General features: G+C 35.0%; 1 protein-coding gene across 1 annotated transcript in view; it reads left to right on the top strand.

Annotated features, from left to right (window-relative positions):
• Nucleotides 1-23,950, top strand: part of Grm8 (glutamate metabotropic receptor 8) — an 870,036-nt gene that overhangs the window by 733,968 nt on the left and 112,118 nt on the right. The window lies entirely within an intron of this gene.

Genomic DNA, 23,950 nt, shown 5'->3' with positions numbered 1-23,950 from the left:
ACATTACATTTAAGCATATATAAATGAATAATTTAATGAATAAAACATAGAGTTCATAGTCAGTGTTGGTCAAAACCAAGACATTTCCTCATACATTTGTCACTTGATTGTGGCATGTTTAAAATGGATAAAGCCATGATGAAAAGGCAAAATTAACAAAATTACCCTCTTTCTTTTCTTTTTCTCTTTTTGAATACTATCCTGTGATTGATGTTTTATGAAATACTACTGAAAACAAAGAACTGATTTAAAAACTCAAATTAAAAAATATTAATTTCTTCATGAATGTTTGCAAGATCCCTAAAAGAGCGTATTTAAAGCATTTTAATACAGTTGAGTTTTTTTGTTGTAAAAGGAGCGCTCTCCATTCACGAGTCCACCTCCATAGCAGGGCAGCCATCTGCTAGTGCTCCCTTGTGGCTTCCTCCAAACTGCCCAGATTCCCAAATATTAAGTGGAAGGAGAGAATGGAGCAGCTGTTCTGTTGCTCGGCGGCTGCTTCTGCCCTCCCCACCACCTGGCAAGTACACAGTTCAGCTGGACTTGCAGACACAGTAAGCCAAGCTGCATCATTCACCATAGCACTAGCTCACGCTAACCAGAACCACTGACCTCTCTCCTGTACTACCTTCTCCTTTATCTTATTCACTTTCGGACTTCAGAGCTCTTTGTGGGAATACAATAGGGAAAATAAGAGACTGCTCCCAATAGAGTGCATAATTCTTTCCAAAGCATGTTGCTTATTATCTCATTATTGCTTCTCTGTCAAACAATTCAGTCTATGACAGATCATACATATGTATACACACACATACATGCACACACGCACACACACATGCACACGCACACATGCATTCTCTCCAAACACCCATCTAGTGTAAATATGGCTGTGTGTACACAAAAAGAAAACTATGTCTGTATAGTATTGTGGAGTTTCCATTCTGTCTTTTTTTCTTCTTTCTTGGTATGAATACTGTTACTTCCACCCATAAAGGCTTAGTCAAATTTTTATTAGATATATTCTTTATTTACATTTCAAATGATTTTCCCTTTCCAAGATCCTCCCTCCTCCAAAATCCCATAAGCCCTCTTCCCTCTCCCTGTTCCCTAAGCCACCCCTTCCTGCTTCCCTGTCCTGGTATTCCCCTTCACTGCTGCACTGAGCCTTTCTAGGACCAGGGTCCTCTCCATCCTTCTTCTTGGGCATCATTTGATATGTGAATTGTTTCCTGGGTATTTCAAGCTTCTGGGCTAATATCCGCTTATCAGTCAGTGCATACCATGTGTGTTCTTTTGTGATTTGGTTATGTCACTCAGGATGACATTCTCCAGTTCCACCCATTTGCCTAAGAATTTCATGAATTCATTGTTTTTATTAGATGAGTAGTGTTCCATAGTGTAAATACACCACATTTTTTTGTATCCATTCCTCTGTTGAGGGACCTCTGGGTTCTTTCCAGCTTCTGGCTATTATAATCCACTCTGTCTTTTAAAACAGAAACATCAATTTTACCCATAAGTAGGATGGTGGATGGCAAGAGGATTGGTAATAATTGACTGATTCACACTGACAAGTTTAGAAAAAGAATGGATACATCTAGGGATGGAATGGGGGAAGAGAGAGAAAGGACATGGTTGGCCAGAAATTCTGAGATTATAAAAGAAAATGAAGGCCATGTTGGGGGAAGCTACAGGGTGAGAAAGATGCATGTCAGTACAGATGGTGGCACTGAGGGGGATTACCAAATGATGATGCAGGAACTTTGAAGAACATGTCTATGGAATGAAGCACGCTAAAGATGGGTACAAAAACAAAGAGTTTGAGAAACTATATTGGCCTATTTGTGCTTCATTGACATTCACATTTTGTCACTGTTGAGACATTTTAATGAATATTTAAGTTGCCTCCAAATTATACTCTGGATATTTTGGCTTTATGCCATAGTTCTGTGAGGTGGATATGATCCAGAGGTTTTGCTACCGGAGTGTAAAATGTCATATTTGTGTCTTTTGAAGTGGATCAGCATATAGGAGATAAAATAAAGTATCACTTCACATCATTTTATCATTTTGACATGTCATTGGCATCTCAAGAAGGCTGTGTTTTTGTCAGTGGTTGCTTCTGGGATATTATACCAAAGTTAGAGGGAAACTCGAATAATGGCTTGGAAGATGGTGGGATGGTTCAGTGTGTAAATATAACACTTGCTTCTCAGCTGGCTTTCAATCACTAAAACTCACGTAAAAAGTGGACATGTATGAAGAGTGTCTGTAATGACAGGTCCACAACCAGGGCTGTCCTCTCACCTATTCATGTACCATAAATCACATGTAGCTGTATAAAATAGTTATGCACATGTACACATATATAGATATTTCACACACACACACACACACACACACACATGCACACACACACATCATACACACACTTTCTTAAAATAACAAGTATTTGGGTTAATATACTATTTTATTTTTAGTTACTTAAAAATAGATTAAATGAGTAATTACATCTATACTCTCTAGAAAGGGAAGTTCCTTTGGATAGCCAAAGGCTATTACTTAGCTTTTTAAGTTTATTTATTTTGAATTTGGGATGCTAAAAATGAGTGGAATAGACAAAGAGAGTCCTTGAATTGTTTATGTCTTAATAATGCATTCCTGGAGGTTACATCTAAAACACCCAAATGTCACTATGAATTTAATGTATTGATGGACAAGAACAGGAAAGAGGTTCTGAATTATGAATACTGTTTCTTACTAGAATAAGACAGCTGAGGCAAAACACTGAAGGCCCCATGCTGAGCAGGGCATCGAGGGAGTGCAGGTTTGATGTAGATGTTTCCCCAGAGTGAAAGACAGTTTTCACTTTGAGACTTTGAAGAAGACTGCCTTACTGACCTGTAAGATCAGCAGGATTAGGGCAGACTGAGGGTATAGTATATTATTTTTTTATCTATATTCTTTTTTTTGTGATAGTAAAAGTTGATTTACATCTATGCATTTAGACTTGGGGAATATATTCTATGGGCCTTGGAAGTATAATTTAATTCAACATTTTAAGGGTTGAAAAAAAGAGCCTATAAATATTATAAGAGGACAGAAAAAAATCAAGCACATTATGGTTTTCTATTGGAGAAATCACTAGTGATTTTAAGGAAAGAAAGGACGTGATTACAGCTGAACACGTTAGGCATATTAAGGGAGATGGGAAAGCATGCTACTTTATAATATAAATTTAAGCCTCTTTTGGCTTCTGCAAGTAATATTAAGAACCGATTTCATTACTTTTAACATTTTGGTGGAACTATGCTCTGATAGTATACAGTGATTGTCCCAGATCCCATAGCACATTAGCTTTGCAGGTGTTATGTACATTTCCAAACATGGGAACCAAGATTCCTAAAATAGAAATCTCTCGTCCCAACTATCCAGCTCTCAACCTTGTGGGAGATTCAGCCACTTGTAATTATATAGTAGCTGCTACCATCATATTTCTTTTTATGGACCAACTGGGAGATGTGTGGATGAAAGTTGGGGATGTTGATAAAAAAAAGTGGATAAATGTGCTTGGCTAAAAGTCTTAAAATTACAATTGAAAATTAAGTTATCAGGATAAGAAATATAAATATCCAAAAATGAGTGAATCCCTCAATAATGTCTTAGGTACTAGAATGTATTTGTGTTCCAAAGAGATTATGCCCCACAAATATCAACTTGAGGTACTTGATCTACTTGGACTTGAGTTTTGTCCAAGGTGATTAATATGGATCTATTTGCATTCTTTTACATATAAACATCCAGTTAGGCCAGCACCATTTGTTGAAAATGCTTTATTTTTTTCCATTTTATGGTTGTGGCTTCTTTATCAAAATCAAGTATCCATAGGTGGATGGGTTTATTTCTGCATCTTCAATTTGATTCCATTGATCAATAAGTCTTTTTCTTTGTAAATGCCATGCATTTTTTTAAATCACTGTTGCTCTGTAGTTCATGTTAAGGTCAGGGATGGTGATATTTCGGAAAGTTCTTTTATTGTTCAGGATTGTTTGAGCTATTTAGATTTTTGTTTTTCCATATGAACTTGAGAGAATTACATTTACAAGGTCTATAAAAAGTTGTGTTGAAATTTTGGTGGGAATTTCATTGAATCTTTATATTACTTTGGGTAATTGGCCATTTTCACTATGATATCCATGAACGTGGGAGATTTTTTTTTTTTTTTTTTTTGGTATAGAATAGAGTTTATTCAGAATAGGGGATGGGAGTTAGTGGTAGAGAGAGAGAGAGGGAGAGAGAGGGAGGGAGAGAGAGAGAGAGAGAAAGAGAGAGAGTGGAGGGAGTGGAGGCCGGCCATGACCACGTGGAGGGGGTGGGGAAGAGCCCCAGGGGCAGAGAGGTGAGAGTATGTGGGAGAGCGGAGAGCAAAGAGGTGGGAGATTTTTCTATATTCTGAAGTCTTCTTTAATTTCTTTCTTCAGGGACTTGAAGTACTTGTTATACAGATTTTTCACTTGCTAGTTGATAGTTACACAAAGATATTTTTCATTATTTGTGGCTATTGTTAAAGTTGATGTTTCCCTTATTTCTTTTTCAGCCCACTTGCATAAAGGAGGACTATTGATTTCTTAGAGTTACTTTTGTATCCAGTCACTTTGCTGAAAGGGTTTATCAGTTGTAGTTGTTTTAGAGATTATTTGTGTATACTATCACATCATCTGCAAGTAACAGTACATTGATTTCTTTCTTTTCATTTTGTAGTCTCTTGATATCTGTTATTAATCTAGTTAGAACTTTATGTACTATATTGAATACATAGGGAGAGTCTGGGCAGCCTAATTTTAGTGGAATTTCTTTAAGTTTCCCTCCATTTAGTTTGATGTTGGGCATGGGTATTGGCACAATACAATACACATTGTATTGTGTATTGTGTTTAAGTATATGCCTTTTATATCTGTTCTCCCTAATACTTTTAGCATGAAGGGGCATTAGATTTTGTCAAAGGCTTTTTCAACATTTATTGAGATGATCATGTGATCTTTTTCTTTTAGTTTGTTTTATGGTAGATTACAATGATGGGTTTTCTTATATTGAACTATCCCTGCATACCTGGGATGAAGCCTACTGGATCATAATAGATGACTTTTTAAAATATGTTTCTGGATTCTGTTTGTCAGTATTTTATTGACTATTTTTGTATCAATGATTATAAGAGAAATTGGTCTGAAGTTCTTTTTCTTTGTCGCGTCTTAGTGTGGTATAGGTGTCAGGGTAATTGGGGCTTCACAGAATGAGTTTGGCAGTGTTCTTTTTGTTTCTATCTTGTGGAATAGTTTGAGGAGTATTGATATTAGCACTTCTTTGACAGTGTGGTGGAATTCGGCATTAAAACCATCTGGCATTGGGCTTTTTAAATTTGTTTGGAGACTTTTAATGAGAGCCTTTATTTCTTTAGGGGTTATAAGGGTGTTTAAACAGTTTAGCTGATCTTTATTTAACTTCTGTAAGTGGTACCTGTCTAGAAAATTTTCCATTTCTTTAATTTTCAAACGTTGTGAAGTACAGGTTTTGAAGTAAGGCCAATTGATTCTTTGAATTTCCTCAGTGTCTGATGTTATGTCTCCCTTTTCATATCTGAGTTTGTTTATTTGGACATTGTCTTTCTGTCTTTAGTTTGGCATTAATGGGAGGGGAGGCCCTTTGTCCTGTGAAGGATTGATGCCCCAGGCTAGAGAAATGATAGGGCCTTGAGACAGAAGTGGGTGGGTGAGTGGGGAAGCAGGGTAAAGGGGGATGGGACAGGGAGTTTGCAGAGGGGAAACCAGAAAAGGGAATAACATTGGAAATTAAAAAAATAAATATCCAATAAAAACAATAGATATAAAACATACAGAACATTTTTTAAAAAGTAGCAATAAAATGACTTTTAATAATATCCTGCTATAATCACAGATAAGTGTTTGGAAGTTTCCTCCTGAAGCAGATGGAAACAAATATAGTTATCTGGAGCTAGACAGTATGTGGAAAGTGAGACAGTGTCAAACACATCTTAAGCAGGATTTCTCCATCAAATTCCTCCTTTTCAGAGTTCAGGAAACTCTGCAGAAGAGGGAGCATACAGAATTCAAGAGCAAAAGGTCATGGAGGACACAAAGGAATCAAGACCATCTAGACACCACAGCATTGGCACACATATGAATTTACAAAGAGTGAGAGAGCATGCACAGAGCATGCAGGAGTCTGGCCCAGATGGGGTCCGAGAGCTGAAAGGAGACGTGGACACAAGCACCATCCCTAACCTGGACACCATCTCCAAGTGTTAACTTCATGAAAATGAAACTTTAGTTTTATCCAGAGGAAGCTCACTAGCAGAAAATCTATCCTTAAGGATAGCCTGCATGCCCGTTACTAGATGGCTAAAACAAAAAAGAATGAAAGGCATCTATAGAGGGTTCTTGTTACATAATATGATGTCATGACTTTTTCTTTTTTACTGATTTTATTAGTTTTGTCTTCTTTCTTATTCCCCTTCCTTCCAGAGACTGACCCACCTGGGGTTCCATCAGATATACAGTCACCAAACCCAGACACTATTGTGGATGCCAACAAGTGTTTGCGGACAGGAGCCTGATATAGCTATCTCCTGAGAGGCTCTGCCAGTGCCTGGCAATTATAGAGAGAGTTGCTCTCAGTCAACCATTGTACTAAGCACAGCGTCCCGAATGGAGGAGCTTGAGAAAGGACCTAAGGAGTTAAAGAGGTTTACAGCACCACCAACCAAAGAGTACACATGGAATTACCCATGGTTCAAGATGCATATGAAGCAGAGGATGGCTTTGTTGGACATCAAAGGGAGGAGAGGCCCTTGGTCCTGTGAAGGCTCATTGCCCTAGTATAGGCAAATTCCAGAACAGGGATTAGGGAGTGGGTGGGTTGGTGAGCAGGGGGACAGGGATCAGTTAGGAGGTTTTGGGAGGGGAAACTAGGAAAGGAGTAACATTTAAAATGTAAATAAATGTAGATAAAAAAATATCTAATTAAAAAAAGAGTCTCTAGGGTCAACTTTTGAAGGAGTATACTCAAGTTGGAAGCAATATATTTGCTTATTGATAAGGGCTCAATGTTCTTCAATTAAAAATAGTGTGTATGATGTGGAGTTTTACTTTATTTATTTTGTTTTATTCTGTCTTGAATGTGCTATGTAGATAACAATAAGTCTGAATTTCTGATCCTCCTTCCTGACTCCTTAAAAGTGCGGTGGTTATTAGCACATATCACTACAACTGGTTTATGAACCCAGAGCTTTGTTCATACTGTGCAAGCACTGTACCAACAGAAATATGTCCTGAGTTTGTTGCAATGGTTTACCAAAACAATAGTTGATAACAATAGTACAATTTTCTGAACTGAGAAAAAGAATATGTATTGTACACTAAATGGAAATAATGTGAGTTCCTCTTAAAATGCTATATTGTTTTGTTTTGAATTATCCTTTCATTTGGTTTGATTTTAGAAAAAAACATCTTTGAATAGAATCCAAGAATTTTAATTGAATTACTACAGATCATAGAGCCCTCACAGAAATACAATATCCTTTATTTTAATGGTAATTTGTGGTATTAACTCTCGATATTATATTTATACTTTAAATCTTTAATTGACTAGTTTTCTTAATGAGTTAATGAAAAGAAATATAAATATAGTGTTAGACTTTGCTTTCCATTCCATTCTCATCATTTCCTAATATCTACATTTAGGATATTATTTTGAAATTTTATTATATTATTATGTTGAATTTTTGCCTCATATCCAAATATACAGACCTCTATTTTTGGATCATATTCTATGACTTATTATTACTCTATATATTAGAAAATAATCACAATACATAAATATTACACATAATACAAACACACACACACAAACACACACACACACACACACACACACACACACACACACACACACACAAACTTGCAACATACTTCCATACTAAGGTAACTCCAATCCACAAGTGTGGTATCTTCAGCCATATGGTCTTACCATCTTGTGCTGATAGGCAGCAAAGCACAGAGGCTGAATCTTTTTTTGTTTGTTTGTTTGTTTTTGTTTTTGTTTTTGTTTTTTAAGTCAGGGTTTCTCTGTATGGTCTTGGCTGTCCTGAACTCACTCTGTAGACCAGGCTGGCTTCTAACTCAGAAATTTGCCTGCTTCTGCCTTCCAAGTGCTGGGATTAAGGGCGTGTGCCACCACAGCCAGGCGCAGAGGCTGAATCTCAAATTGCTTTTGGCATCTCAGAGAAGTAGCTTAAGTGGAATGTTTGTGTCTTGGAGAATACCACCTTGTTTTTATTGATTGTTTAGCTATTTGTAGATATTAGTTTAAGTAGTTTAATTTCATTAGACTAGATTTCTTCTGATGCTGTAAGAGTAGATAGATATTTACATTTCTAGAATTCTCATCAAAAAGGGAAATCATGCACTTCTTCAGGCCACAGAAATTTTGACATGGCATGCAAAGAGAACTTTTCCTTAATGAGAATCAACAGCATGCATGCTAGGAATCAGTATTTTCAGATTTCCTTTTTTTTAAAAAAAAAAAATTCTGTCTGAGAAGCCCTGAGGTTCTCTGACTATGATTAAAATGTCAATCATGAGAGATAGATTGTTTTTTCTGGTTTTGTAAAAAGATGCTCTATCTTCCTTTATATTGACTGTATTTTCAGATCAGTTTCTAGTTTCAATTAACTACAAAACCTCAAATTAATTAATGTTTTGTGGTATTTTTCCATGGAGATCCTTTTGGAAAAATGCTGTCATTGAAGCTTTCTTGCATTATTTTTTCGGTTGTGAATTTTTAACTTATTTTGTCTATAAGACTGTGAGCCTAAAGACAGCATAAATCCTCATACTCATGGGATTTATTTTGAAAACTCAATATTGTTACAATTTCCATTTGTATTTATGATTTAAATAACATTTTAATGAATTTGTTCTGTCTTGTACATCTAAACTTTGAATACTTTGGGGTTTTGAAGCGATGTCTGGCAACTTTAGGCTTCATATCCTATGTATTAAAGCAGTTCGAAAGCAATGTCATGAAGTGCTTCCTGGTGCAGAGGTAACTTCAGGTCAACTGTCTAAATAGCTAATTTTAGCAAAAAAAAAAAAAAGTTAAAAATTTGAAGTAACACTTTGGGATATCCAAGAATGGGATGAATATGTAAGCTAATTTTCATCTATTTTCCAAAAGAATTTCTAAACTGTATATTGCTTTTTCCTATATCTGCTTTCCCTACGGTGAACTATCTTGGAACAGTACAATATGGTAGCTCTTACAGCCAGGGATGTTGGGAAGAATTAACAGAATGTTCTTCCCTTTCTTAATAGTTTTAGAATTTCGTGGCAGTCAAAGGAAGGTGATTTTTTATAGAGTTCTTCAACTTTCTAAAAGTGAGTAATAGGGATACTAATCAAATAAATAATTTATTGTTTATACATATAAACATATATTTAGAAAATGCCTAGTCTTTGTGGCTTTGGTGAGCTGCTACCTGAGTATTGGACAGTCTTGGTTAGACACCATGACTACTGCAGCTCTTATAAAGGAAAAACATTTAATTGGGGCTGACTTATGGTTCACAGGTTTATTGTCCATTTTTGACAAGGCACATAAGAAACATGCTGGTGCGCAGACAGACATGGTGTTAGAGAAGGAAATGAGAGTTCTACTTCTTGATCCGCAGGCAACAGCAAGAGACTGTGTGCCATGTTGGGTGCAGCTTGAGCATAAAAGACTTCAAAGCCTGCCCTGCAGAGACACACTTCCTCCAACAAGACCATGCACCCTAATAGTTGCACTCCCTATGGGACAAACAGTCAAAAACATGAGTCTATAGGGGCCACTATTATTCAAACCCACCCACAAACATATTTCTGGTTTCTAATTTATTTCTAGTTTATTCATGTTATAAGTATGGCTATTTCTATTGAGGTTGGTGACTTCTTAGAACTTCAAGGTTATTTACTAAATATCTTACTTGCCAGTTGTTTAAATTTTATATTATCCTTCATGCTCACTAATAAAATAATCATTCAGTTGAAGGTATTTTATAGTGTGTCCTATTAGGAGAGCATCTGTGAACTAAAATATAAAATAGTAACAGAAGAAAAAATATAAATAGATGATGTAGAAAGTAGGCATGAGAAATTTACTGATGGATAGAAATTGAATGAGAAAGAAGTAGCTGAGGAGAAAAAATATCTAATAGACAGCATTATTAGCTCACAGATCAAGCAGACTAGAACAGTGAGCTATTCGCTGGAGCCAAAGATAAAATGAAATGCAAAATGTCCAACTCCCAACTCCCAAGTGAATAGGCAATAAAACCCCATTCCAGGTGAATCTGAAGGGGAAACTTTGATTCCATGAATGGAAGTTGTTCTTAAGGACAAGATGGATAACTCCAAGCTATTCTAAGGACTATACTGTTTTAAAAGATCATTTAGAAAAGGATATTGTTTAAATCTAAAACACTGGTACAGCTTTGGTGGACATTGGGTCTGTTATATTCACTTCTGTTTGTTTTGGACTCTGACACTTTTGAGTTAATGGTAGAGTTTTTTTTCCAAGTAGATTAGATCATATTTCTGGACAATCTATACTATCATGTGGGTATGATGAAAGTGCCTCTTCTAGTGTCATAGCTAGCAGAGTGCCACTGTCTGAGGAAGATCCCTCCTCCCTGAGTTTCTAATTCTAGTGACAGCAGTGTGCCTACTCAGCTGGAAAAGCACTGGTGTGTCAGGCTGTCGATGGCTGGCAGTTCAGATCTGAATACAAAGTCTCCTTTCTTTCTCATAATAGAATAACTTAAAAATAAAATCCCCTTTCAGCAGTTTTGTTCCTTTTTGAAAAATTTCAGTATATCTTGGTGGAACAAAAATTCAGTTACATAGAGCCTGTCATATTGTTAAATACCAAAGTTGAAAGTGCCTCTTTGCAAACAATGGCTACTAGGCCCATATGCCAGAATCATTGTATGAAACAAATAGAGAATCACAAGTTTGTGACTAAATTACAGAAAACCTAAAGCAAAACTAGATTAAGAAACTATGCACTTTTCACAAGGCCCGGTTTTGAGAAATTTTGCTTGTTAGGTAATTGTGGGCCTTTTGTGTGTCCCTTTTCAGTAGATAATGTGTGGAGAATTTTTTAAAAATACAATAATAATTATAATAAGGGCTGTTGGAATGGAATTTATAAAAACTATGAAGTTTGGGTTATTGCAGTTTAGTGATTAGTTTCCAAAGACATTGCTCTGAGTTCTGTTTTACTGGGGTTTAATGTTGTTGACTTAAATTGTTCATCTTTTATCTAGATTTCTCTTGCAATACTAGCAACCTTTACAGTAATGTAACATTTGCTTGGCATTATAAATGATTTCTAGTTCATTACTGTGCTACCAAGAGTTCTCACAAGGCTGAAAACAATGAACAGGCCTAGCAGCAGCAACCTTGGTTTTGATTTGCTTGTAATGTTATTAAAACCTTATGGGAGGAGTCTTCCACATACTGTTTTTCTTAATGTTGATTGATGCTTTTAACATCAGAAAGCTATGCATAACATCAAATAAGAGAAAGCAATGTAAATATTTATAGTATTTTTCAACAGAGAACAGTAGAATAAAATATAGATAAACTTAGGAAGATAATAATTCACCCTACTCAGTTATATTTTTTAAACATCCAGACACCCCAAGACTCCCAGGGACTGAACTATCAACCAAGGGGTACACATGGTTCCAGCCAAAAATGTGGCAGAGAAAAGCCTTGTTGGGCATCAGTGGGAGGAATGGTCTTTGGTCAAATTAAGGCTCAATAGAGGCTCTGACAAAGGGAAACGGACAGGGGGTGGCGGGTGAGGGGTTGAGGGGGAGGTGGGAGTGTGTCGGGTAGAGGGGCATATACATGGAGACAGGGGGTGGGAGGAGGGGTAGGGAATTTTTGGGGAGGGGGGAAATTGGGAAAGGTTTTACCACTGGCAATGTAAATGAAGAAGATATTCAATAAAATATATTTACATTTGCAACTGATTGAAGCCAACACGCCATTGGTGATATGTATGGAGGAATATATTAATATTATTTATTATATATTATACTGTGGTATATTTAAGTGCATTGTATTATATTTTACATTACATTTCTAGTCTTTGTGGCTTGAGTGAGTTGCTACCTGGATATGGGACTATCTTAGTTAGAGTTTTATTGTTTTGAAGAGACAAAATGACAACTAGAACTCTTTTAAATGAAAAATATTTATTGGGTTGACTTACAGTTCAGAGGTTTAGCACATTATCATCATGGCATTCTTGAACATGGTGGCCTGAAAGTTGATATGGTGGTGGAGAAGGTGCTGAGAGTTCAACATCTCGTTCCTCAGGTAGGAAGACTATGCCACACTAGGCACAGCCTGAGACTGTGAGACCGCCATCCCTATGACTCACTTTCTCTAACAATGCCATACTTACTCAACAGGGTCATTCCTACTCCGACAGGATCACCACACCTAGTAATAACTGCATTCCATATATATGTATATGTCTGTGTATATATATATGTGTATATGTACATGTACATGTATATGTATATGCATATGTATATTATATATGTAATATATATGGAATACACATATATATGTATATATATTATGTAAGTTACATACATAATATGTATGGAGTATACTTATATAAACTAGATATAATATATACTATATTCTATATAATAAATATGTATAATCTAAAGAAAGAGGGAAGGAAGAGACAATTTGTTTACAAAACTGTGATCCATAAAGGCAGAATATTTTGTTGACTACTCAGGTTTGAACTACGTTGCAATTCTCATTGACTATGAAATATCAATCTTGCTAAAAAAAAAGCTTCAAAAAACAAGTGAGATATTATTTAAATATATATTTTTGAAATGATTTCTTCCTTTTCACATACATGCATTCATTCCATGCCTTTTAAATTCTTTGTTTTCAGATCGGTGGTATCATATTGGCAAAGTGTTAGGCAAGTGGCACAGTTTTGAAATTTTCTTCTTACTTTTGGCCTCCTCTTCTGTTTTTCTTAATTTATTTCTAAACTTGAAAGACTCACCCTGACCCTAAATACCAGTTATGTTTCCTTTTTATACTTTCTATTGTCACCAATTTACTAAATGTTGATTTATTGTAGTCTTTCTGATACTGACATAATTCACTCAATAATATGATTCCTAGTTGAATCCCTTTTTGAAAATGATATACTTTCAGACTTGCATGGCCAAGGGAATTTTCTTAAGCATATTTGCTCCACTTTAATGGAGCTAGGTTTCATCACTAGGTTTCATCAGCATCACTGTGAATATTGTTGAAATAAACATTACTGTACAAACATATCTATGATTTGTTTATGAAAAACAGTATTGAGCAGGTGTGGTAGAGATGCACCAGATTTATTTTTAGTTTTAAAAATAAATCTCTATAGTGATTTTTATAGTGCATGGATTGGTTTTATATTGCTACCAGCAGTATAAAGACATTTTTCCCTCACCATAATCAACAACTATTCTTGTATTTTACTTAACAATTGTCCTTTTCCTGGGGTGACATGAAATCCCAATGTAGTTTTGCTTTCATTTTTTTCATGGTTTGTGATAATGAACATTACTAGATATTTTCACTTCATCTTTGAGATTTGTTCATTCCTTTCCTTAACATATTGCAATTGTTTTTTTTTTTTATTTCTTAACATTAGTATTTTAGGCATATTCACATTCCACATACTAATTATCTGTCAGATTCTTAGTTTAGAAAATTTTTCTCCCATTCTCTAGGCTGTCTTTTTTCTAAACACATTTTCTGTGTAGAAGCCTTGTAATTCTATACGATCCCTTGGTCAGTAGTCACGAATGCTTACCAAGTGATTACAATTCCTTCCAGAAAGTTCTTCCGGCAAATGTTTACATCCTGAAGTGTTTTTCTTATTTTTCCTGTAACAAGTTCCTTAATTTTAGTTCTTTTCTGAATGTTTTTAATCCACTTGAAATTGATATTTTTCCAAGGATGAAAACAAGGGCCCTAGTTCATTCTTCTGCGTGTGGATGTCCAGTTTTCGCTGCCCGATTCGTTTTAGAGTAGGTCTTTACTCCTATGTATCCATTGTATTAGCTGTGTGCATTTGTATCTAGGAACTGTATTTGTTTTACTGATCAACATGTTCATTTTTGTGCACACATTCTGTTATTTTGTTATTACTTTTCTGGAGTAAATTTTGACCATGGTGTTTGTAGTTACTGATCCTTCCAGAGACACGCTTTCTGCTCAGGATCATGCTGACCACCTCTGGACTTTTATTCTTCCATATGAACTCTGGGAGGTTTTGTTTTTCATTGTGTTTGTCATTGTTGTTATGTTGTTTTCTTCTTTTTCTATTTCCATAATGAATGTCATTGGAATATCATTGGGGATTTTACTGAATTTTTAGATTGATTCTGTGATATAAATATTTTTATTCCTGCCAATCCAAGAGCATGGAGAATCTTTCTGTCTTGTAGAGTCTTTTTTTTTTCCAATTGAGAAGTTCAGGGTCTGAAGTTTTCATTGCAAAGTCTTATAGTTCCTTGTTTTGGTTTGCTTATTTGTTTAGGCTACTGTGAATAGAATTGCTTTACTGGCTTTTTTTTTCCCAGAGGAAAGAACATAGAGGAAGCTAGTGGATTTTACATCTCGGTTTTGTTTACTGTCATTTGAGTGAAAGTGTTAGTTCTCAGAGTTCTCTCCTAGAGGCTTCAGGATCTATTGTATATAGGAACACATTATCTTCAAATCTCGATGTTTTTACTTCTTTTCACAGTATATTCTCATAATAATAAAATTAACTTTTGTTTGTGTTCGTTTAGAGTTTATTTAAAGTCTTTTTATTTTAAAACTATCATACATAATATGATATGACAGAATAAATAGTAAATTTTATTTACTAATTTATGTTCTCACAGTATACACCACATAAAACCTTCTTGTGCAGTTTACATAACTGACCCTCCTTCAGCACTATTTATTTAGGTTTGCCTTTTTTCCAGTGGCTAAAACTCAATGTAATAACCATGTCTGATACCAAGGTTACCTGGGCAACTGAGGTTCAAAAACTACCTGGGAGGGGAAGCAAAATTATTAGCTGTCCATGACAAATAATGAAATTGCAGACAATAATTTTCTTTCACCTAAAGAATTCACAGAATCCTTTTGATGATTTTGATGCAGTTTAGAATATTTTTTGTTACTATTTTTTAAAATGTTTCCTACAAATACTCTGAGAAAAAAACTTCAAACAATTCACCTTACCCCTTTCAAACTTAGTCTAATCTTTTTAATGACCCATCCTGTTTATCTTTCTTTCTTTCTTTCTTTCTTTCTTTCTTTCTTTCTTTCTTTCTTTCTTTCTTTCTTTCTTTCTTTCTTTCTTTCTTTCTTTCTTTCTTTCTTCCTTCCTTCCTTCCTTCTTTTCTTCCTTCCTTTCTTTTCCTTCCTTGCTTTCCTTTTTCTTTTTTCATTCTTTCTTTTTCTTTCTGCCTTTATTATTAGTCCTCCGAATTGTGTTCCATATTTCTGTGTTCAGGAAATAACTTTTGTAAGGATGACAGAAATGCTTCATAGCTCATATCCAAATTTAAATTGAATAAATAACAAAAAATAACTTTGTTATGACCAACAAGAAAGATAAGTTATGAGCAGCGAAGAGAAGCCTGTGGGTGCAGTCTCTCATGCTGTCCCTCATGCTGCACCCTGCAGAGGATTTGTACAGTTATTAACCAGGTTATTATTATGATAACATTAATTAATGACATATATTGGTGTTTGGTTTACTAGTTTTGTATATTTTTTTTAAAAAGGCACAAAATGAAAAATTCTAATAATGGTAACTCTGCTAGACCCAGTACAAAGAAAGTAACACACTTGCACACACACACACACACACACACACACACCTACAACCCTCGACACATGCACTCACACACCCATTGTAAACATATTTGAGGATGTGATTAGCTGGAAGGTTCAGTAACTTGTGTGACATTTCTGATATGGCAAGCACTTGCTGACATCCACAATAGTGCCTGGGTTTGGTACCTGTCTATGGGATCCCGAGGTGGGGCAGTCTCTGGATGGCCTTTCCTTCAGCCTCTGCACCACTTTCTGTAATACAACCCGATAAACATGTATTTATTTTTGTTAAGTAGTGATGCTGTCTTATTCAGATTTTTAAATAATATCAATCCCAGAATTATTTAGTCTTGTCTGGGTACAGTGCTTCCCATGTCGTGTCCAAAGCTGAAGTTCAGGGCTGCTTTACAGTGTCTTTAGTCTTTGAGAAACATGTTATCAAAGCTAACATATGTATTGTGTTGGGGTATGTACTTATCACTCTGTGCTCTTGCTGAGGAAATGCATATTTTGACCAGCAAATCCCATCAGTGCTATTACTTTGCTGTTGCATATTGTACTCTTTGCCATTTTTTTCTGGTTCACTTCATTTCTGTGCGGAAGTTTCCATTTATTTGTTGGCTGATTCAAAAATAACAATGGAAGGCTGGCTGAATGCACTTTCCCCACTGCTTAAAATCTCGCAATATAATGAAAATAACATTACAGAATTTCCAACTTCAGAAAGACCGTAATTTTCTATAATTTTCTCTCTCCCTTTCTTTACATTAAATAATAATATTTTTTCATTTTTTTAAATTATGTGAAACATTAGCAGTTAGTTAAAATTAGAAACCCTGATGCTAACGTGGCTTTCAGTTAAAAATCAGATTTAATGTAACAACGAATACAGACAAAAAAAATATGTGGTTTTAATTTTCTTTATGTGAGCTCTTACAGGCATTTTAAAAATGGAGGGTAGATGGTGCAGATGCAGATGCAGCTGCTGCTGCTGCTGCTGCTACAGAACAGAGCTGACTCTGTGCTGACAATAGAACCTTCTGTTTTAGGGTTACATTTCAAGTGGCGATGCTCTTGCTGCTCCAGCTTTGTCAGATTTCACACTGGTCTTGTCTGTTGACACCACCACACATGCTTCTATTCAAGTCAGGAGAGTGATTGAGGAGCATTTCAAGGAGAGACCAGGACATACGCAGTTGCACATGGAGACATTTGCCATTGGAAGAAGCAGTGCAGTCACTCCTTGCATCCTGAGTCTGCACAGAAGAGAAATAAGATTGGAAATTCCAGTTCCAATTTACAATCATGATTTATATTCCTACTGCGTGGGGCTTCTGGACCTTCCAATTTACACAAAAATATGTTTACACAGGTGGGGCAACTTGCAGAATCAATTGAGAAATTTTTAGTTCTGATTGGAAGTACACTTCCCCTCATTAAAGCAGTTAAGCCATTTCTGTGGTGTTTTAGAACTATGGCACCAGAAAACTATGTGATCCGATCAGGAATTATCTAGCAAGTGAGTAATTGTAGTCAGGCACAAGGCTTGTTAAAGTTGAAGAGTCCCTGCTGCTCTTCCCCCGGTGTGGAAATTACAACATACTGCCTTGTGCATATAATTAGTGCAATTTAGATGCTCTAGCAAAATGAATGAAGGACACCTTGTTACTTGTTACTAATTTGTATGTTATCACTCTGTTTTAATTCTTGAACTCCTGATTCCATACCTGTCCTTGCTTTCTAATTATGGAATTTATAGTATATGGCCACTGTTCTACATAGGAACCAAGTCAATTTTCAATAATACTTATATGAAATGTTATGTTTGCAATATAGCATATGGAGATTCAGCAGGTGGCATTCTAAAGTTTTGCTAGCTCCAAGTTCCAAAAAGTTCCACATTCTTCCTAAATCATTCCCAAAGTCTAGTAGCTACATGACCAGGTTTGTCACAGCAACACCACATCCCTGGAAACAATACTCTCCTTTAATTCTTCTACAGGTTGCTGAGGTGAGATCGCTGGAAATGGCAGGAAGGGATGGAGGAAGCATTTCTTTTGGCTCACAGTCTATGTTACCATGGCAGGGTATCCGACAGCAGGAGCTTGTCATTTTTGGTCACATTATGGTCACAGTCATGAAGAAGAAAGCAATAGATGTCCCTGATCATCTAGCTTTCTGTATTATGCAGTCCAGAATACAAAAACTGGGATTAGAGGAAGCTGCTTTTAAATGCATCTTGTCAACTCACTTACTTTAACTAAAATAATCCCTTAGACATGTGACCAAAGGCTGATGCAATTGACATAACCCATCTCAGATGTTTGGCGAAAATTGTCTCCTAGATGATTCTCCATCTTTTCAAGAGAGTCAATAGTAGTCATCATATAAACCTAAAACTACATTTAGATTAGAAGCTGTTTTATTGCTGTTAGCTAATTTCATAGTTAATTTCTCATCCCCACTGAATTTTATAAATGAAGATGTTATGAAATCACAGAAGTGCTATTCTAGATATTCTTGCTACTTTGGTTGGTTCTGTTACATGTGGAAAGAAGGACATCATTTTAATCTTGAAGATGAAATCAGAAGGAACAATGAAAGCCTTCTACTGATGCCGGAGAAAAGTTTACAGGAAGGAAAGGAGCGTCACAGAATGGGTTTATAGACAGAGAAATGGCTCAGCAGGTGAAGATGCTTGCCATGAAAAGCTGCTGACCCTAGCTCTTCCCCCAAACTATTAAAATCCAGAAGAAACAAACTGGTACAATAGAGTATACTCAAGCCTCAACGTATGTAGTATGGCATATATGACCCCCTACATTCCCACATATTATGCATGTACACACACAAAGACACACTACTACTACAATTACTACTACTGCTATTACTACTACTACTACTACTAAAACAATTCATCATAACACAACAGCTTATTTATTATGTAGAATAAAATATTTTATATTTTATAAAATATAACATTAATTATACTTATTAAACACTCAACATTTTTAAGGAATGAGTTCATAGTGACATATAACTGTTCTATTTTCCATATTATTCACTCCCACTGTGGTCCTGGGTCTGACATTACCTCGTCTCATTCCAACAAAGCTACACCTGTCTCTGTCCTAGGAGTTCAACGCTTTCATTTCTAAAATGATGTCACAAGGAGGTAGTGACCAAAGAGACCTAGCTATGACCCACGGTGTTTGCCAGAGTATACTTGGTAGGCAGGAAAGAGGACTGCCTGTGTTTGGCTAGTCATTTTCTAGGTCAAAACCTTATGGTTTGGGGGTGTGTTGTTTTGTTTGTTTTGTGAGCAATACATTTTGTTATATCCATAGTTTTCCCAGAACTTCATGGTTTTGTTTTTTTTAAACATGAAGATAGCAATCAAGAAATTTTGACATTTATGTTTGATTTTAAAAATAAGACAAAAGACAAAAGAACTGAACTAATGTTTACTTTAGAAGCAACATTTTATTTGTCTTATGGCAAAACTTTATTTAGACTCTTTTGTTTACAGCTTTAGAAAAAAGTCTCAATTATGATTGACACTCCTTCTGTAAGAGAGGAAATTTTTCTAGGTAACACTTCCCTTTTTCAAGCATGGATACTCTTTTTCTGTATTTCTTTCTTGTAAGAGAAGTATCACTTTAACTCTGGTTTCACTGGCAACCCTGAGCCATGTTCTGAACTTTTCTGATATAGGCGTGTGTATAAAAAACACAAAACAGAAAGTAGTTGAAACTGCTTTCCTAATTTTGGAACGTGAAATTATTCAAACCTGTATCTATTCTCATGAGTCCTTTTATTTCCTGGATATGAAATGCTTTGTCTTTCATTCAATAACTTTAAACAATGGAGTATAATTTTTGTAACTTGTGCTTGTGACACCAGAAGAATTTATTTTAGGGACAAAGAATAAGAAAACCCCCAAAGTTATATTTTTGGAATTTTTAAGATGCAGCTATGCTTGCTTTACAGCTCCATGACTTTGATGGTTGTTGTCATGACCATGTTACTTTATTTGGCATTCTGAATGCGAAGAAATTTTTTGTCTCATTTATTATAGAAAATCTAGTTGTTTTTCACAGGCACTATCACATTTTAAGTAAATAATTTAAAATGTGATATTCAATGTATAATTTATCATAGTGAATTCATATTCACACTTATCCTGGGAAGAATAAAATATTTGGACATTTGCATCTATGCAAACAATTAAATGTAAGAATCAAACAAAGCTATAAAAGTTAAATATCAGTAACAAAATGCTAGTAGCATTTTTATTTAATAATCTGAATTGTTGAAAATCACTGGGAATAAATTAGTATTTCAATGAATGCAATGACTGATGATAATTAAAACAACCTAAGGAGAATTATATAGAATTCTTTAGTACTTTGAACAATTAAGAATATGGGATAATATAAGAAGTACAATAGATTTTAGTGTTTGGGGTAATTGATGATTTTTAGTAATTAACAGATTGGTAAACAATTATTCGTGTAAGAAGTCAGGGAATCATAGTCATTTCTTGGGTGGTATAATTTGCAAACTGTATAATTTCAGTCAGATCATGTTGGAGTCTACTTAGTTCTTAGTTCTTCAAGTCCATGTGGGAACTTGTGGGGACACTGTTCTGGCTGTCTGACTTGGCATGGGATCAGGCTATAATTGTGCCTTACTCTTCTATGTTCATACGGATTAGATGAAGCATTCCAGGACTCCATCAAAATCATAAATTGCAAGTGTCTTGCTCCAGTCCTGAGGCTGCTGCAAATGCTCTCATTTATATTCTTTGTGTTTGTTTTGTCCAAAAAAGTATTTTCCTGGTTTGGAGATGATAATTTTTATTCTCACCACTCTCCCTCTTTCATTTTGAGTTGTAGAACACACATTAATTATTCCTGTGATGTTTTTCTGGAAATAAGAGGACTCTTTGCCTCACCAATTGAAAGTTCAGTATCAGGTCTTCTGAGTCTTTTTGCATCTGTTCTATGATTTGCCAAGCAGGCAAATATTATCCCCCATGATACTTTAAACGTATTTTAAACAAAATTATGAACTGTAGTGTCCTATAAAATAACATAAATGAAAATAAAAATCCCGAAAGCAAAGGAAATGTCAAAAAACCCAAAATAATCCTAAAATCAGGTATAAAGTAACTTTAGCTAACCACACTTTCTATCTAGCTTTCTCCTTAAAACCTAATACCTAATGTTTGTTAAGAGTCTTCACATATCCTTGATGGCCTTATTTTTATACCTTTCTTTGATTTGCTTGTTTATATGTTCTCCAGGACTACTATTGTATTTTGGCTTTTAACTGTTAAACTTCAAGCTACTATGTCTGCCTTCACACAGTTACTGATTATAGATATGCACCTTTCCATTTCTTCATATCAAATCAAAAATGCTTTTAGAAAGATCTGATCAGTAATACATAGCCTAGTTCTCTGTTAATTGAACAGTAATAGGTTGTTTCTTTATGTTGATGTTCACTTTTAATTTCTTTAAAGTTTAATACATGTAGTATATGATCATTTTTAGTCACTTTTAACCTCCTGTAAAATATTGAGGAATGATCACATAGGCACATACAAGAACTAAGATTTGGAATTTAAAACTAAAATAATAAAAAAAAAACCTTCAAAAATGAGTAAATTTTCAATGTGATGGCACACTTGTAATTTAAGACCCCAGGAGACTGAATAACAACTAAGAACTTTGGAGACAACCTTAGCTATAAGAACATACCAATTGAGTATCATGAGTTTTGAGAGAAGGGGAAAACTCTGTAACATCTTATGAGGCTTGGTGGGAATTAGATACTGGCATTTCAAAAGGCTTCTATCTTTCCATCTTGGATCCACATGAAGTTTGAATTTAATTGAGAATATTGACTTCATTTCTTGGTATATTTGTACTTTATTTTGCTACTTTATTTGGTTTTTGTGTGTGTTCCTGATAAAATCATAATCATGTAATTAATCTCTGGGTGCCTTAGGACAAAGGGCTCATGACTTAAATGCAATAGAGTCACATGTTTCACAAGTGATCCATATGGTTGGCTTAACCCCCAGGAGTTCTGTGAGTGAGCTTAGAACACTTGGCTGGATTAGTTGTATTAGAGTTCAAGCTTTGTAGATAAAGCCATATTATAGTCCAGACAAAACAAAGCATCCCATTTGGCTTTACTTATTCACATGACAAATTCATTTTCAGAACACCTAGGTCAAAAACAATAAAATCTCTTAGCGAACTTTAGGTGACAGAGTCACTTTAACATTCCATTTTTCATATTGAAAATGGGAAAAGGGTATTTTAGATAAGTATTTTATATTTAATTAAAATAATAAAAAAGAATATAGCACACAGAACCTGTCAAGTTCATAATTATAACAGTAATGATGAATACTTCACAGCTATTTATTTTTGTAGAAAAATTTGTATATATGTTTCTATCATAGGAAATCTTTATCCTATTTACAGAAGAACAAAAGCTTATGGCTATTTTGGATTTTAGGGCAAGATGTGCTGGTACATATCTATAATTTGTACACTTAGAATATGGATGCAGGAGGATGACAGACTCAAGGCCATCCTGGGATACACAGTAGACCCTTTGTCAAATGCAAAGAAACATTATTTGAGATAGAACAACAGCAGCCACAATGTTGGGATGAATCAGTATGTAAGGAGAGGGGGTTGGGGGGTAGCATCTGATGAGGACCACTGGGTCTATTATGTCTGCTCTTGTCTACACTTTCTACATATAGCCAGCCATTCAATTTTAAGAAACTCATTTGAAGTAAAGTATTATCAACCCTGTTTCATAAATAGGGAAATGGAAACTCAGAGATATAGATTTAGCAAGGTGCATATACAGATATAAAGCTGTGTCTCATTCTAACTCAAAATATTAATTTGAAGATAGAGATTTTCAAGGTGCTTAAGTCAAAGTGGTTTTTAAGTTATGTATGGTGATTTTCTTATTGGAGGGTACAAAACTATAATGATATAAATAGCAAGATAAAATTTCACATTTAAAGATAAACCTAAACGGCAACAAATACAGCAATATTCAATACATGCAAGTGGAAAAGTGTTGTGAGCAGCATCTAACATACCATACGTGCGAGGAGATTTCGTCATAACCTATTATAATTCACATTTTGGGATGAGGTTAACTAGAGATTTGAGCAGGGAAATGATTTGTAATGAAAAGAACGTGTAGAGAATCGGTTTTAGAGCATTATTGTGCTTTGCAAAACTCTCAAAAATGCAAAAAGGTGAAAGTGCGTATTTGCCTTATTGCATTTTGCTATTATTTCCCAATGTTGAGAATTAGATTACATTAGCTTGTGATTGTACATTAAAAATATCATTAGCACCTGCTTCATGTAATGCTAGGTTAAGTAATGCAATACAGATCTAATGTATAAGGTATATTTAAGGCACATATTATACATTATCTTTAACCTAGAAGAGATTTAAAAGCTAATAAAGTAGTTAATTATAACATTAGAACATAATGAAATTTCACACAAATGATTCAGAGGAAATGGATGAGGTGAGAAGGGAAAGACTAATGATTTACATGATCCAGGAACAGATTTATAGGGAGGCATTTAAACATCATTCTTTAAGCAATAGTATTTTGACAAATAATAGTGAGAAAATCTTCTATATAAAAATGACAAAACAGTAAGTAGTCACAGAAAGAAGGCAGAAATACCTGTAGGAACTATAGATAAATTTAGGTAAACAAGCAAGTCTTAAAGGACATAATTTTTTATAATGTTCATAAGGTAGCTGAGGCAAAATTTTAAAGAGTTTGAAGTGCTTTCACTTTTTAAATTTTTCACAGTCCTTCAGAACTTGAGAAACTTTCCATGAGGAAATTAAAAAAGCAAAATAATGTTTGAGTATTTCATTGTTGTTGTTGTCTTGAGA

Source organism: Apodemus sylvaticus, chromosome 2 (assembly GCF_947179515.1).
Source record: "Apodemus sylvaticus chromosome 2, mApoSyl1.1, whole genome shotgun sequence".
Lineage (NCBI taxonomy): Eukaryota > Metazoa > Chordata > Mammalia > Rodentia > Muridae > Apodemus > Apodemus sylvaticus.
Note: the sequence above shows the minus strand (reverse complement) of the source record. Positions and strands in the feature narration are given on the sequence as shown.